We start from the raw sequence: 16,883 nt of genomic DNA, 5'->3' as shown, positions 1-16,883 counted from the left end.
CCTACATTGAACACCTTCAAGAGTAAATTGGATGCTTATCTTGCTGGGATCCTATGACCCCAGCTGACTTCCTGCCCTTTGGGCTGGGGGCTGGACTCGATGATCTCCCGAGGTCCCTTCCAGCCCTGATGTCTATGAAATCTATAAAATAAATCAAGTCTGAGGCTTAGAAAGTGGGCTTAAACAGAAAGAGAGAGAGAGAGAGAGAGTTGGCATCTCACCACTCTGTGAAGCTTGAACTGGTAGGGGTCCTAGGTGTTTGTTGGAGCTTGCAGACAAGCTGTTCAGTTTCAGGTCCAGGGTGCTTGAGACAAGCAGAGCCCCCAGCACGATCAGTGAAGATATTCCAGGCAGGAAAGGAGAAGGTGAAGTCCCAGTGGAACTGGTGCAGCATTTGGATCTAAGCACCAGAAGAGGAACTTGAGCTTGGGTAGGGGATTTTATAGGGAAACAACAATGGTTCAAGGGAGAACACTAGGCTTGTTTATGGTAAAAGATGGCTCAAAGTTGTTTAGCAGAGTTATTTTGTTATGCTGGACAACAGGAGCTGATTGTTCCTGGCTATGGGCAGCTGTTACTCTGAGGGAGCTCACAATGCAAACAGGCAGATTCAGTGTTTTGGGCATCAATAAAGAAGCGATCACTAGAATTGGTCTGATAAATGCTGAGCTGGGTATGTTCAGACGTGGGTTGATTAATATTTGGAGCAGAGATCCCCCATTATGCAGTGCTCCCCTGCTTCTCTAGTCCCAGATTTCAGTGAAGTCCTTGCCTTAGAATCTCTTTTCTCCATTATGAATGCTGATGGAGGTTCCTTTTTGTCCCATCTTAAATGTAAATGAGACTAGTGGAATTGCCACCCTGTCCAATCTTTTATGCAAGTCAGACTAGGGTTGTTGCCTTACTCCTCTTACCCTTGTCCAGAGGGGGTTAGGAGTGTCTCCCACTGTATCTTCATTGCCTTTTGTAAGTCCTTCTTCTGATCAGCTCTGGTTCAGGCAGAGGTGGTGGGAGTCCTTCGTAAGTCAGACAGGCTAGGTACTGCGCCAGGGTTCCCCAAGAACACAGAGCTGACAGGTAACATGCATTTCTCCTGGTATGATTCGTGTTCATACCATTTCTCCAGGAACAAAAATCACAGTTCTGGGAGAAAAATAACCCATCTCCAACCTGCAGGTATCCCAGTGCCATCAATCCCCACTTCGTATGTGAAGCCCTCCATCTGAACAAGATGAAGAATGTATCTGTAACTTACTTCTCAGCAAAGGGGTACAAAAGAAAGAAGTTTATTTATTACTACAGGAGGACAGTTTAATCGTTAAAATATAGGGGTGGTAGCCAAAAATCCATGGGCCCAATGCCCCATTGTCCTGTACCATTTATAGTCACTTAGCATAGTGCAAATGCTACCAAAAATGCATTTTAATATCTGTGCGTCTTCGCTTTCCTTTGTATATAAATGACTGTTTGAGGTGAAGGGCAATAAGGAATCGACCTCTGGATTCTAACACTTATGTATCCAACTTCCTGTGGAGTCATGAGGAACTTAGATACTTTGTATTCTTATTTATTCATGGATATAATACTGGTACTATCATCATGGGGTTATGTGAAAAAAAAATCTATCTTTGGAAGAAATGTGCCACAAAAATGCAAATTATAATTTAATTAAGTTATGATGTCATGCTTCCCCTGCCCAGCCTGTGATTGTTAATCACATCAGAATAACCTGTTTCCATTCTCTTGCACCTGTACATTTTTATTTTACCTCCTTAATATCTGTGTCTTCAACCTTATTTTGCTGCTTCTAACTCCTTATTTTACTCTTCAGAAGATAGATGTGGTTTGAAATTAATATCTCATCCTCCCCACCACATTATTTCTTTTTGCTAATTTAATAGAATTATAGAAAATTGGAGTTGGAAGGGACCTCAGGAAGTCAATTAGACCAACCCCCTACTCAAAGCAGGACTGTTCCAAACTAGATCATCCCAGACAAGACTTTGTCTACCTGGGTCTTAAAAAACCCCTCCAAGGGTGGAGATTCCACAGCCTGTCTGGGTTGCCTCTTCTAGTGTTTACTACCCTGCTAGTGAGAAAGTTTTGCCTAATAGCTATCCTAAATTTCCCTTGCTGCAACTTGAGACCATTGTTCCTTGTCATGTCATTTTCCAACCACTGAGAACAGTTTAGCTCCATCCTCTTTGTAACCACCCTTCAGGTAGTTAAAATCTGCTATCATATCTCTCCTCAGCCTTCTCTTTTGCAGACTAAATAAGCCCAGTTCCCTTGGGCTCTCCTCAGAAGTCACGTGCCCCAGCCCCCTCACCGTTTTTGTTGTACTCACTGGACTCCCTCCAACTTGTCCACATCCTTTCTGTAGTGGGGGGCCCAAAACTGGACACAGCACTCCAAATGTGGCCTCACCAGGGCTGAATAGAGGGAATAACTACTTCCCTTAACCTGCTGGCAACACTCCTGCTAATGCAGCCCAGTATGCTGTTAGCCTTCTTGGCAACGAGGGTACACTGTTGGCTCATATTCAGCTATTGTCCATTGTAACCCCCAGGTCCTTTAACTCCCAGGTCCTTTTCAAAAAACCTGTTAAATACAGGAGTGAAAATTGTAGCTTTTTATATTAACCATACACACTACTAACATTTACAAAGAGATTAAGGAATAAATTACCTCCCTGGGTGGAATTTATGTTCAGATTTAGGATTGCTCTCAATATGCAATGCAATTAAAAGACTATGTAGAAGCAGCAAAAACCTAGTGATTCTCTTCTTGAACATTTTTGCTTCTCAGTCACTTGAAGAAATGTTCAAATTAACTGCCAGTAGGGAACAAGTATATATTTGTATATCAAAGACCTCTGACCACAGGAGGATTTAAAAAAAAATAAAAACACTTCAAAGATCAATAGATTGAAGTAAGAATTCACTGAAAATGAACCACTTGAGACGTGTGGAATAGGAGCTGTCCATGTATTTATGAGATGTATTTTTGTTCAGTTGTAGAACTCAAAGTGATAATTGTCTCTGGTTCACCGAACATGTTTTTCAGAAGGAGAAAATATTTGCCATGACGTTATTAAGGACATGCACAAGATCAACAGGAGCTGTAAGTGCATAGTGGAGGATCCAGGAAATAAACAGCCTAGTAGGAAAAGTTCAAGATTTTGGAATCCTGCAATTTGAACCACAGAGCAACCATTTGAAGGTTCTTCCATGAAAAATCCTAATAGGGATTTCATAATCTAAAGTTGAGAGGCAACAGATAACCAGATATTTTTCAAGGCCAAAGCCAAAAGGGAGCTTATAAATCTGCAAATAGCCACCAAAAATAGGTGCTTAAAGAATCAATTTTTCCAGATTGCATCTTGCTACTTTAGTTTATTGTCACAGTATTTGCTGAGACCACCATTTTCCTTCTGAACATGTTGCAGTCCATTGGACATCTACACCCAGGGGCCAGGTATAGATATTACACTTATACGGGTATAAGTGATTGGAAGCCAGTCTATACCCATAACAGAACCAAAGTTTGGCACACAAAACTGTTCTATACCCATAAGCAAGCAGACGTTTGGGACATACAGACTTATTAAAAAATGGCAGAACCCAATCTAAGATTTGACCCCTCCCCTCCACCAAAGGGCAAATGTGTGTTTTGTTTGCTACTATATAGACTACACCACTTACAGATCAGTTCCACTTCAGGCTTTTTAAAATATCTGTACCTAGCCATGTCTTCTTTAACTCCAAAGTTGATAAGTAGAGTTAATTAAAAAAAAAAAATCTCCTTTTTTTGCAAAGTAAGAGTCTTGTATTTTGCTCTATTTTTTGCAGATTTTAAAATTTTTTTGAAAAAATATTTTAAATGACATTTCAGTTTCAAGAAATTCATTTTTTAAACTTGATTTGGATTTGAACCAACCATTTTTACATTCAATTTTTACATGTTCTGGGGGTTTTTTCTACTGCCTTTTTGGCTTTAAAAGAAAACAGGGAGAAAACACCAAAACAAACACACAAACAAACAACAGTAGGAAAAGCAACCTAAGTGAACACACAATGATATTTCATTTAAAGCTGATTCTAAGTGAAATGCTTCATTCCAGATAGTTTCTTTATAAAAAAAATCAGAAAATTCTGAAAAATATGGATTTTGCTCATATTTTAATCATCCTAAAAACTTGTTTTTGCTAGTAAAACCATTATGAATAATTTAATAATTTAAAAGGTAATTTATGGCCTGAAATCTCCTTAGCACTAATCATATACAGGCATACCTCGTTTTATTCCGCTTCACTTTATTGCGCTTTGCAGATATTGCGTTTTTTACAAATTGAAGGTTTGTGGCAACCCTGCATCAAGCAAGTCTGTCGGTGCCATTTTTCCAATAGCATTTCCTCACTTCGCATTTTTTAGCAATAAAGAATTTTTTAATTAAGGTATGTACATTGTTTTTTAGACATAATGCTATTGCACACTTAATAGACTACAGTATAGTGTAAACATAACTTTTATATGCACTGGGAAACCAAAAAATTCATGTGACTCGCTTCATTGCGATATTCACTTTCTTGCGGTGGTCTGGAACCGAACCCGCAATATCTCTGAGGTCTGCCTGTACATATTAACATGAATTGTTTGATCGTAACCCATAACCTTGTACAGTGTGTACCTTTGAATACCTCAAGATTAAATTACTGATTTTTTTATCCTCTTTAAATTAAATCCTTAAACAATTTGGGAACTGAAACGTCTGTAGTATTAACCTCTAACAATATTAAACCTCTAACTTGTTATAGCTATCCACCAAGAGAACTTACTCCTCTGAAATCTGTATTGACTTGCCTATTGGTTTCTAGAAGTAGCTTAAAGTGTTGATTGTGGTCTATTGGGATGGCGTTCCATGTGATAGTACTTTGGAATTTGTTCCATCAGAAATAATATTTGTTAATTTTTCAGATATGCTACAACATTTGTGGAGGTAGAGGATTTTAGGAAGTGGACTGAAGAAACCAGAAATGGGACAGTTAATTTTGATTGGCCCATTTATGATTAAGAAGCAAAAAAAGTGTAGTTTGTGTTTATGGTTATTTGAATGTCTATTGTGTCTTGCTTTTATGTATCAGAGATACTTAACATAAATCTAAATAAAACAAACAAAAATGCTGTGCAGTATTTTCCATGCTTGGCACCTTATGACTCAGAAGACTTATCTGAACAACAATGTTTTAAATTAAATTAAATAATTAAATGTATCCGAGTATTTAATTAAGTCAGTGAAAGCCCTATTGCTATTATTTTTAACAGAAAGATGTAGTTAGCGGAGAGAAGTTAGAGCTAAACAGGTTTATGGGATGATGGTTATATACATTATGCAGGGGTTTACACTGCATTGCTCCAGCATTTCTAGTGCTTTGTCTAGAATATTTTTAAAATCAATTTATTTTCTCAAATTTCCAATTGCAAAACCAACCATGCCTTTTTACAGATAACACTGGGGGCCCATTAACCCACTCAGAAATCAATGAAAGTTTTGTTTGAATTAGGACTATAGGATTTAATCCTAAAGATTGGCTAAAATGTTTTTGTCTCTGCTTGCCCATTGAGAAGGAAAATGGGAAGTATTACCAACTGCTAAGAATTTATGGATGGCACACCTGTTACCTTTTGATTGGATTTGTGATTAGGAGTGATATTAATTAATCAATGAGAACATTCCAGTCACAACTGGAAAGCTTTATTAGGATACATAATAGCAAAGATTTATTGGTACTAATAAAGAAAAAGCTTATTCAGCCTAGAATTCAGGAAGAACAGGTTTGCTGGCTGTGTGTCTTTGCTTTCCTGGGGACTCTCACTTCTGGTTTCTGGGTGGGGGGGCGGTTTCTGCAGCTTTGACTCAGGTTCCCTGAAAATTGCCAAACCTGACATCTATGCTTTCCCTGTAATTTGGTTATGCCTTGGATAGCATATGTGTGATGCAAATTATAGTGCTGCTTGTCACCCATAGCTCATGCTGCACAGGGCTATGTATGGCTACACACCCTTGCTTTTTAATGCTGCGAGTCATCAATGTCAACTTACTCCATAATTGTACATGGTATAAAGAACTTGCATTATGTATCCATTTTTCTTACATCTCTTGATATTTACCTGTCAACAATGTTTGTTCTCACTGTGTGGCTATGGATGAACTGACACTTCTGAGGATTGTAAAGTAGTGAGTTATACTGTACTTATACAATCTTAAAAATATATATATGTGCTCATGATAATAAAGAAACAACCTGGGAAAGACTCTTGATTCCATAACTCCCCCGCAGTTGTAGGGAAAAATTGGAAAAAGCCTTAACTGTTTTGTTAATAGTATACTCAGAAAAGTAAATTTTAATGAAGGATAGGCTAGATGAACATAGGCAATGGTGTGCATGTTTAAATAACCTGGTGAGAAACTTAGAAGGTAATACTACTATAACAACAGATAAGGGCCATTCAGCAGATGCAGCATCCTTTGCTTTTCAGAGCACATTTGACAGGGTTCCAAATCAAATTCATGGCTAAGCAGAGATTTGCAAAAAGAGGTAAAATACAGTACTGGGTAGAAAATTAGCTTAAGAGCAGAAGATACCAGGGCACAGGGAGGTAAGAGACTGACCAACATCAAAATTTACTGTTCATACCTGCACCCTACCAGGTTTCTAAAATTAAATGTTCCCCGACCTAGTCACCTGCAAGAGTAGATCTAAAAGAGTCTTCTCAGAGCACTCCTCCTGTATCAAGCCTTGGATCAAAGATTAGTTTGGAAGGTTGGGGTGGCAAAGAGAGATAAAGAAGAAAATTTTACTCAGTAACTCAGTGAATAGAGCATTCATCTGAAATGTAGAGAAGTCCCTTCTCCAATATATAGTTAACTAGTGAGTTACTGAAAAAGCTTCAACAGGAGAAACAGAAGGTAGAAACAGATGGCATCTTTTGTTGCCTCTGTGCTGCCATAATTTTTTTTATGACAGCAGAAAAGCCGAGTAAACATACATCCATACTGTTTGTTGCACCACAGATAGTGGCCACAACAAAGGTGGTATATATTTTTGTTGATATTTAATGGTGAACATGTATACCTGCTTTGTGGCACGAGAGCACATGGGCAGCCATCTCCAGTCACCTTGGGAAGGTGCTCTGGGGGCATGAGGGTCCTGGACCCATGAACCAGGAATTCCCTGGCAGGATGAGGCCCCAGAAGCTCTTGCCCAGCTTTCCCTGCTTACTGAGATGTGCCTCTCAAATTTTCAGGGCATGTTTGGTGAGTGGGAAACTCAGGGTTTCTTTACTTACCAAGATGCATCCCTGGGATTTCTGGGGTGTGTCCCAGTAATCAGGGAAAGTTGGCCTCCACCACTTACCAAAAACTGCCCTGGAGATCTTGGGGATGTGTCCTAGTAAACAAGGACACATTTCCCATGTACCAAGGCCTGCCCTGGAGATCCCAGGGCCATGTCTTGGTAAGTGGGGAAACCACAATTTCCAGACTTATTGAGATGCACCCCAAAGATCACAGGGACATGCAGGCCCTCCAAGGGCTCCAAGGACCTGTTCCTGCCTGGGAGTGCCAGGGTTGCACAGGACCAGGCCCCTCAAGTCCTGGGAAAACACGTTGCGCTTTGTCTCAGCATCAATGGACAAAATGTGTTCTACCCAGTGAAGCATATCAGCTGTTCCAGGGCACATCCCAGCACAGATGATCTGCTTCATTTGGCAATGTCTATTCTACCCTTAAAGAATGCTTCATAGTTTGATTCTTAGGACACACACCTAAGATGTAGGCCTGCAAACCAATGTTGCCTGTGTGCTGCCATTTCAAAAAAAAAGTGTAAAAAAAATCTGAGCGAATGTATATCCTTGTTCCTTGTTATGCTACAAATTGTCCAAAATAGTGACTAGAATGATTCCTAGTAGTTTGTGCCACCTTTCATGGTGGATATACATTTTCTTATGGTCCTGCACTGCTGGTGTTCTCCAGCTGCCATGGATAGGTGCTTTTAAGGGTTTGGGGGCCTTGTCTTGCAGGATAACGGCCCCAGTGCTGGCCCCAGCTTGGACCATGTGTCTGCAAGCACAGAGTGGGAAGCCCTTGGGCTTTCTTGTTCTTCATCTATGGATGCAAGTTCTGAGTTGGGGCCAGGCATCCAGTGTCTTTGTCCTGAAGTATTAGGGAAGCTGCTTCCCTGCTCTGAGCTTGCTGACATACAACCTAGGCCTGATCTCGAAAGACAGTGGTCCCAGGTAATGTCTGTCTCTGCCCATCTGTCAGATCAGCTATACCACAACACATCCCAGTACAGCTGATCCCAAAAAAGACAACATCTGTTCCTAACCCAGAAGAATGGGGTTCAAAATTTATCTCCAAATCACAGTTGGTATTTTAAAAACATATATACCTGAGAAGTATCCTAAGCACTGGAGTTTAAGTCTCTCTCTCCTTTCTCTCTATTTTACTTGAAAAGGGGTGCCTTAGAGTTCTAACTCCAGAAATTGGTTCACAGCTGAGAATCCTGAGTGGAAATCAGCATTGCTGTCCAGCCCAGAGTCATATTTCAAACTGGCTAGCTTCATGGTTCCCCACTCAACATGCTGATTTTTTTATATCTCTTTCTAAGGTACCTAACATCCCCCAGTACTTTTACTGGAGATCCAGAAGGCCTAATGGTAGGACTTGAAATTTCCTGTATGAGGAACCTAAATTCACTCTTTTTCCTGCATTTAGCTTTTAAAACTTTGAGAAGTGTAGCTTTGTAACTTAACATGCTAATGTAGTTTCCATTATGTAATATATCCACACTATCTAGCAGAGAATGTATTACTCCCAGACAGTGTTGTAGGGCTTTTGGTTGTTATATAATTGTCCCACAATTCAGGGCACAGTTCCCAAGGACAGGTATGCACTTGTTTTTTGCATGCAACTTTTTTGTTCCAATGAACAAGAATTTTGTTTTTTGGTTTTTTTTATTATGGAGGAGTCATTGTTTGTTTGTATGCCTGCTTTTGTAATATCTGGAAAAACTGAAGAGTTAGGAAAGATGTTAGGCAAAGTTTTGCACGCAATGTGGCCTTCTTCAGATATGGGGAAGAAGCAAACTTAGGGTTCAAAGGAAGTGTCTATACACGCCAATTTCATAGATTCATAGATTGTAAGGTTGGAAGGGACCTTGGAAGATCATGGGGTCCAGCCCCCTGCACCAAGCAGGAAAGACAACTAGGGTCAGGTGACCCCAGCAAGGTGACCGCCCAGTCTCCTCTTGAAGATTTCCAGGGTAAGTGATTGTTTCACTTTTGGAGGGAGCTTATTGAACAGTCTAGACACCCTAGTTGTGAAGTAGGTTTTCCTAATGTTAATCCTCAAACAGTCTTCAGGGGTTTGTGACCATTACTCCCAGTTTTTCCCAAGGGTCCCCTGGTGAACAGTTGTTCACTGAGCCCCTGATGTATGCTTCTGATGTAGCAGTAAGTTGCTACCAAGTCCCCTCTCAGACTTCTCTTTTTCAGGCTGAAGAGCCCCAGATTCCTCAGCTTTCCTTGTATGGCTTGCCACGCAACTGTCTGATCATACGGGTGGCCCTTCTCTGGACTCTCTCAAGTTTTACCACATCCTTGTTAAAGTGTGGCACACAGAACTGGACTCAGTACTCCAGCTGCAGCATCACCAATTCTGAGTAGAGTGGTAGAATCACTTTGTAGATTTTGCTGGAGATGTATCAATTGATATATGCCAGGTTATTGTTAGCCCTGCTGTCTATAGCATCGCACTGCCAGCTCATATCCATATTCATACTGTGGCCTATTATTACCCCCAGGTCCCTTTCATTCATAGTTCTGGGCAACTTGGCATTGCCAAGCCTGTAGGTGTGCAGGGGATTGTTTGTCCTCAGGTGGAGCACTTTACATTTCTCAGCCTTGAACTTCATCTGGTTCTGGTCTGCCCAACTTCCTGTCTAGGTCCATCTGTATCTGCAGCCTATCTTCAAGAGTGACCACACTTCCCCATAATTCGGTGTTATCCACAAACTTGGCCAGTGAGCTCTTCACCCCCACCAACTCATTGATGAAGATGTTGAATAGCACTGGACCAAGCACCGATCTCTGTGGGACACTACTGGCTACTTCCTGCCAAGAAGACAAAGATCTATTCATTAGAACACTCTATGACCTCCCCTGCAGCCAGTTTCCTACTCACCTGACTGTCTCACAGTTAAGCCCACAGTCTTCCAATTTTCTCATGAGAGCATTGTGGGAGACCAAATCAAAAGCTTTTTGGAAGTCGAGGTATATAATGTCAACCCCCTATCTCTTATCCAAGTGGTGAGTCACCTGATTGTAAAAGAAGATGAGGTTGGTAAGACAAGACCTGCCCACGATGAAGCCATGCTGGCTGTCATTCAGAATCCTACCTTCTGCAAGTCTATTACTCAAGTATTTTCAGTATTTTCCCTGGGATAAAAGTTAGGTTAATTGCCTATACTTACCTAGGTCCTCTCTCCTCCCCTTCTTGAAGATGGGCACAACATTGGCCCTCTTCTAGTCCTTGGGTCCTCCCTGGAGTGCCGTGAGTTTTGGAAAAGCTTCACCAGAGGTTCTGTGATGACTTCAGTCAGCTCCTTCAGCACTCTCAGATGAAGTTCATCCAGTCCTGCTGAGTTATATACATCCACTTTCTTTAACTGATCACACATCAGTTCTACAGTAATAGTAAGAAGGTGGTCATCTGAAACTTGTTCATTCTGTATCCTAGCTGGCATGATTTTCCCCATGGCATGGGGCAATTATCTAGGCAGTCACACCTGCTTTGAGTCAGTAGCTAAGAAACTGCCATAGTTTAGGAACTGCAAGCATCCTGATTGGAGATGCTAGAGCACCACTATGCATTTAAGCTGAGCTGTGGCCTCAAGTTTCCAGTCCAATCAACATTTCTGACTTAGTATGTTGTAGCAAGTCTCTTCACTCTTGTGTTCTCTGGTTTTCCTGGTTCCTGAACCTGACTTTCAGCTTCTCCTTGGCCTTCAGCTTCAGATTTCCTTACAGATCTGTGTTCTTGTTCTTGACACCCAGCTTGGCTGTGTGTTCAGATTTTGACCTGTGAATTTTCCCTCATACTTAATAGCTTCTGACTTTCAGAATCCTGAACCTGGCAGTGTTGTGGATGTTGAACCAGGATTTTCCTCTGGACTTGGCAATTTGACTCCAGGATTCTATCCCAGCCCCTGGCATTCCAGCCACCCTTCAGTGGACAGATCATTAGGCCAGCCACCCATGATCCAGTTCATAATGACGACTATACCAACTTCATAGGGTGTGTTGTGTTGAAAGAAGTTCTGAAGATGGTAGTTATGCAAACTTTCAAACTTCAAACCATTTATTTGTTCCAGTGGGAGTGAGATACCCAAGTATTTTTAATGATCTGGGCCTGAGTACGTGAATACATTTCTGTAATGGGGCCCATGTCCCATTACAGAGAAGGGAGAGGGAGTCCAAAACCTGCTGGCCCCTTTGAACAGACTTAATGGTGAAAGGGCTTTAAATAAAATAGCCACTCACCACAGGTGTAGGCAATGATTGGCAGGCCTGGGGTGGAAGTAGAGGATCATGTGACCCAAGGAGAGGCTCAATAGACAAGGGCTTAGCCCTGAAGAGATAGTCTGGATGTAGGAGCTACCAGAGGAAGAGCTCCAGGGGAGAGCCAGTCTGCACTGCCCCGAGGCAAGGACAGTGTATCACAATAAAGGCAGAAGAGACCCTATGTTGCAACCATACCATGTTGCAAGCATACATTTTGTACCTTTTGCTTTTGTGTTACCCCAGGATAGGAGGTAACTCTGACGGCAGTTTGCATTCGGCAACCTTGGTGTTTGGAAGAGGATACTTATGCTTTGACTTATGCTTGCACCAGAGGATCAGGGTAGCTGAAAGGGGTGGATTGGAGGCCACTGAGGTGCAAGTGTGGCACTCAGTCTTGGGGCCAGAACCCTGGGGTGATGTGTGTGAGCAGCAGCCCAAACACATTGCAACAGGGATGACTGTGGCATGTCAGAAGACTGGGTATTTTCCTGTAAGACCAAGGGGGAGTTTAAACTATGTGCCTGCAAAGGGGGCATACCTAGGGGTTGAGTGACCCAGAGCCCACAGAGGACTGAGCTAGAGCTGGGGACCAAGAACCTAGGGTCCTAGTGTGGTAAACTCTGGGCCACAGGACCTAGACAGAGCTATGCAGGCTGTACAAATGATCGTGGTCCACGGGCCAGGTGCACACAGATTGGAAACTAGCTAATGTGGTCCCCATATATAAGAAAGGGAGAAAGGAGGACTCAGGAAACTATAGACCCATAAGCCTCACATCGGTCCTGGGAAAAATCCTTGAAAAAATTATCAAGAGTCACATCTGTGAGGTACCAGCAGGGGAGATCATGCCCAGGGGAAATCAAAATGGGTTCATCAAAGGCAGGTCCTGCCAGACCAACCTGATGGCCTTTTATGACCAGGTAACTAAATCCCTGGATGATGGTGTCTCTGTGGACATAATCTTTCTAGACTTTAAGGCGGCCTTTGACAGTGTCTCTCACCCCATTCTCATTAACAAATTAGGCAACTGTGGCATTGATGCCTACACAGTTGGATGGGTCAAAAATTGGCTGATGGGGCGCACCCAGAGAGTGGTGGTGGATGGATTGTACTCGACCTGGAGGGATGTGAATAGTGGGGTCCCCCACTGCTCGGTCCTGGAGCCTACACTGTTCAACGTCTTCATCAGCGACTTGGATGAGGGGGTGGAAAACACGTTGTCCAAGTTTGCCAATGACACCAAGATGTGGGGAGAGGTAGGCATGCTCGAAGGGAGAGAGAGGATGCAATTAGATTTAGACAGACTACAGAAGTAGGAGGATGGTAACCCAGATAAATGCAGGGTGCTGCACCTGGTAAGAAGGAATCCACAGCATACATACAGGCTGGGGAGCTCCCCCCTTGAGAGCACAGAGGCAGAAAGGGATCTTGGAGTCATTATTGACTCCAAGATGAACATGAGTCGCCAATGCCAGACCGCAGACAGCAAAGACAACCGCATCTTGTCGTGCATCCAAAGATGCATCTCAAACCAGTCCAGAGAGGTGATACTCCACCTCTACACAACATTTGTCTGGCCTCAGTTGGAGTTCTGCATCCAGTTCTGGGCACCGCACTTTAAGAAGGATGTGGCCTGCCTTGAGAAGGTTCAGAGGAGGGCCACCCACTTGGTTGGAGGGCAACAGGCACACCATATGAAGAGAGGCTGAGGGACCTGAACCTGTTCAGTCTCAGCAAGTGGAGGCTGAGGGGATATTTGGTGGCTACCTACAAACTTGTTAAGGGAGATGAGCAGCAAATAGGAAGGATCCTATTCCCCCCAGCAGCACTGGGGGTGATGAGGAACAATGGCCAGAAGCTGCTGGAGAATGCGTTCAGGTTAGAGATTAGGAGGCACTATTTCACTGTTAGGGTAACTAGGATCTGGAACCAAGTTCCTAGGGAAGTGGTCCTTGCTCCTACCTTGGGTAAATTCAAAAAGAGGTTGAATGTACCTGGCCGGGGTCATGTGATCCCAGAGTGTGCTCTGGCCAGTGGCAGGGGGGTTAGACTAGATGATCTATTCAGGTCCTTTCTGACCCCAAACTACTATGAAACTATAAGTAAACTGAAATCTAGAAGTAAACTGAAATCCCTGCATCTGCCTCCTGGGCAGCCTCTCTACAAACCTATGTAGATGTAGCAGATGAGTGAACTGTGAGGAGGCAGGACCCAGAGAGCCTGGAAGTGAGGGTGAGGAGGTTAGAGACTGGTGGCAGCATCCTGGTGGCCAGGAACCTTTGCAGCATCAGCCTGGAACTGTCAATGTTCCGATGTCATTGATAGGTTGGGGCTTCAGTGTACAGTTAATAGGAGTAGAAATAACTCTTTGAATATTATAAAAAAGATTAATATCAATCCAACTTTGTAACTAGTTATTGGCAGGCACAGAAAATAATTTTAAAAATTAATCATTGAGTCTACTGCTATTCAGACAATTAACATATGAATATATTATGGGAAACTAGTTCTTTGTGTTTCTTTGGGGGTATGCAACCATCCTCTGAGGTCAAGCCAGGAATGGATTTTTAAATCTCACAATCAGTGTTGGGAGGTAAAGACTTTATTTGCAGGGATAATGGGTTTTCTTTCTAAAAACATTAACATGATTGTTTTTTGTCTCTTTCACCTACATTTAATGGGCTAGATTCTTAGCTGCTATAAATCAGCCTGGCTACATTGACTTCAGTTTTTCTTTGTCAGTACACACCAGCTGAGAATCTCACTGAACATGCTGTTGAATGTAATAGTAACAAGCTAAGAAGCAGTTAGCCTTTTTGTGTGCGACTTCAAGGCATATGCACTTCACAGTATACTTTAAAAGGACCAGAATCACAGCTGTATATCAGCATAGCTCCATTAATATTAATGGAGGTTTGCCAATTTATTCTGAGAATCTGGCTCTGTATTGATCAATGTATAGAATTTGAATTTTTCAAAATCGGAGTTGAACCACTGACTATGATTTAGGCACCTATTCCTGTATAAAATCAGGTCTTTTGTTTTATTTTGCTTTGATTACTGGAGGGTCATCTTATTCTTCAGTGAGGACAGGGTAAAAATCACCAGGGATAAACAAACTTGAAGGGTTTTTTTATTTCCTACTGAGATTTTCTTTGCAACCTGTCTAGGGACTGCACAATTTTCATGGTCTATCTTGTGCATTCACTCCCTCTTCTCTCCCATCTAGCCCATTTTGATATGCTAGCAAACCATGCTGAAGCAGCTCTGCACTCACCACTTCCTATGAGAAAAGAAGAGACATTTCAAATCCAGCTTCAGAGAGATCTCTCTCAAACTACAAGTGATGCTATCTCTAACCAAGCCAGTTCCCTAGGTCTCACTGGCAGCACATCAAGGACTAAACAGGAGTTAAAATATTAGCAACAGCCCAATATGGGGAAGAGAAACAAATGAAAAGCGGGAGGAAGCTGAGCAGAGACTCTCAGGAATGCATTTAAAAACATAAAATGAGAAGATGGACTAAAAGAAGAATAGAAAAGAGACAAAGGTAACGTACTGAGAAAAGCATACATTTTTACTAATCTACAGGAAATATTTCAAATTAAATGGCTATGTCATCATTATTTTTTGAATGGTTAGAACTGATAAAGGGAGGAAAATGGATAAATTTAATTAAGGTAAGAAAAGTACAAAGGGTCAAGAACACATAGTGTTTCATTGCATTAAATAGATTCCACTTTTTCTGAGTAACCACAGAGCAGTCTAACACCCCAAATAAGCAACCTTTGGGACTCCACCTATAATTTTCTCATATTTCTCTGTCTTTTAAAAGCATATTTTACTATACATCTCTTCCTGAAGAAAGCCTAGAAAATGTAAATAGATGGTGGGTGGTGAAATTTAACATCTTGATTTTTAACTAAGATTATTGGGCTATTTATGGGTTTTATCTTGAAGGTTATCTGAGGCAATCTATTTCAAGTATGGTAAAAGAATTCTATACGTACACTTTAATGCATACAATGTCCCTGCTATGCAGTTAACAAAAGCTGATCCTCAGTGTGCAGCATCAATACTCTTGGGAAGGTCACCCTCAGAGTGCCAGCCAAGTTTCTCTCAGCATGAAAAGCAATTCATTGATCCACTGCCTGATAGATTTTCTTTTTACTCAGCTGACTCCTACTTACTCAACAAACCATGACTTTATTAAGGGGAAATTCAATAACCGTTGTTCCCTCTCATGGTAGCTGTTTGGAAGGCCAGAGTGTTGCTGCACAAAGACATTATGGTTGTGTCCAGCTGTGTGTGACCATGTGGTATGTGGGGCTGCAGATCTATCAGGTGCTCTCCTCACCTGGATTTTTTGGACCCTGGGAGATCTTGGGGATCAACCTCTCATCCCCCCTGCCAAAAAATAGGGCGACGCACATGGGGGCAGCATGCACCACCCAAAAGCAGAGCCTGGCCAGCTGGAGCCACACTCCCACTGCTGGCTAGGCTCCAAGTGGCAGGAGTGCCATGGCTGCAGCTTCCCTGGCTGCCAGGACTCCAGGTAAGGCTGCTGGGCCCAGCACAGTTGCTAGACCTAGCCTCAGCTACCTGGAGTAACCTGCCACTTACCAGAGGGAATGTGGCACAGGCATTCTCTGTTGACACGGAGCCGTGGCACAAGGTATGCCCAGTGAGACAAACGTCCATGCTCATGTGGATGCAGCATAAGTGGTACTGGTGGGTACTGACTGATTTACCTCTGACTATTCCCCACCCCCTTTCTCCCCCTTATATTTTCCCATTCCTCATCAGGATGGGACAAGATCCTTAGAAAGGTTCTCATGAAAATTTGACAGAGATACCTCCATCCAAAAATAGCTGGCAGCCCAGTGTTTAGAGTATTCACCTAGAATGTGGAGCTTAGATCCAAGCCCTGCTTTACTGCTTGTCCCAAGACAGTACCTATTCTGAGGAAGGGCCCTTTTTTGGTCAAAAATGAAAAGAAGAGATCAAGATGGATCTAGTATAGTACAGACGTATTTTCTTTAATAAATGTGGTAAATTATCATAGAACCAGAAAATTATTTCTGCCCAGCTCTAACTACTCAGTTTCTGTATTGCAACATTAGGAGAGTTTTGCTATTTAAATGACAGTTGTGCCATCCTAATGATACGTATTTGGGAAGGGACCTTCTTTCCCGCCCACCTTCTTTCCTCCATTCCCATTCATCAGGGGAGACGGCAAACATTACCAGTGCGTGTGGG

The sequence above is a fragment of the Crocodylus porosus genome, unplaced genomic scaffold, assembly GCF_001723895.1.
Source record: "Crocodylus porosus isolate Cpor-Errol unplaced genomic scaffold, CroPor_comp1, whole genome shotgun sequence".
In the NCBI taxonomy this organism is placed as follows: Eukaryota; Metazoa; Chordata; order Crocodylia; family Crocodylidae; genus Crocodylus; species Crocodylus porosus.
The sequence above is the reverse complement of the archived record's forward strand: the minus strand, read 5'-3'. Positions refer to the sequence as shown.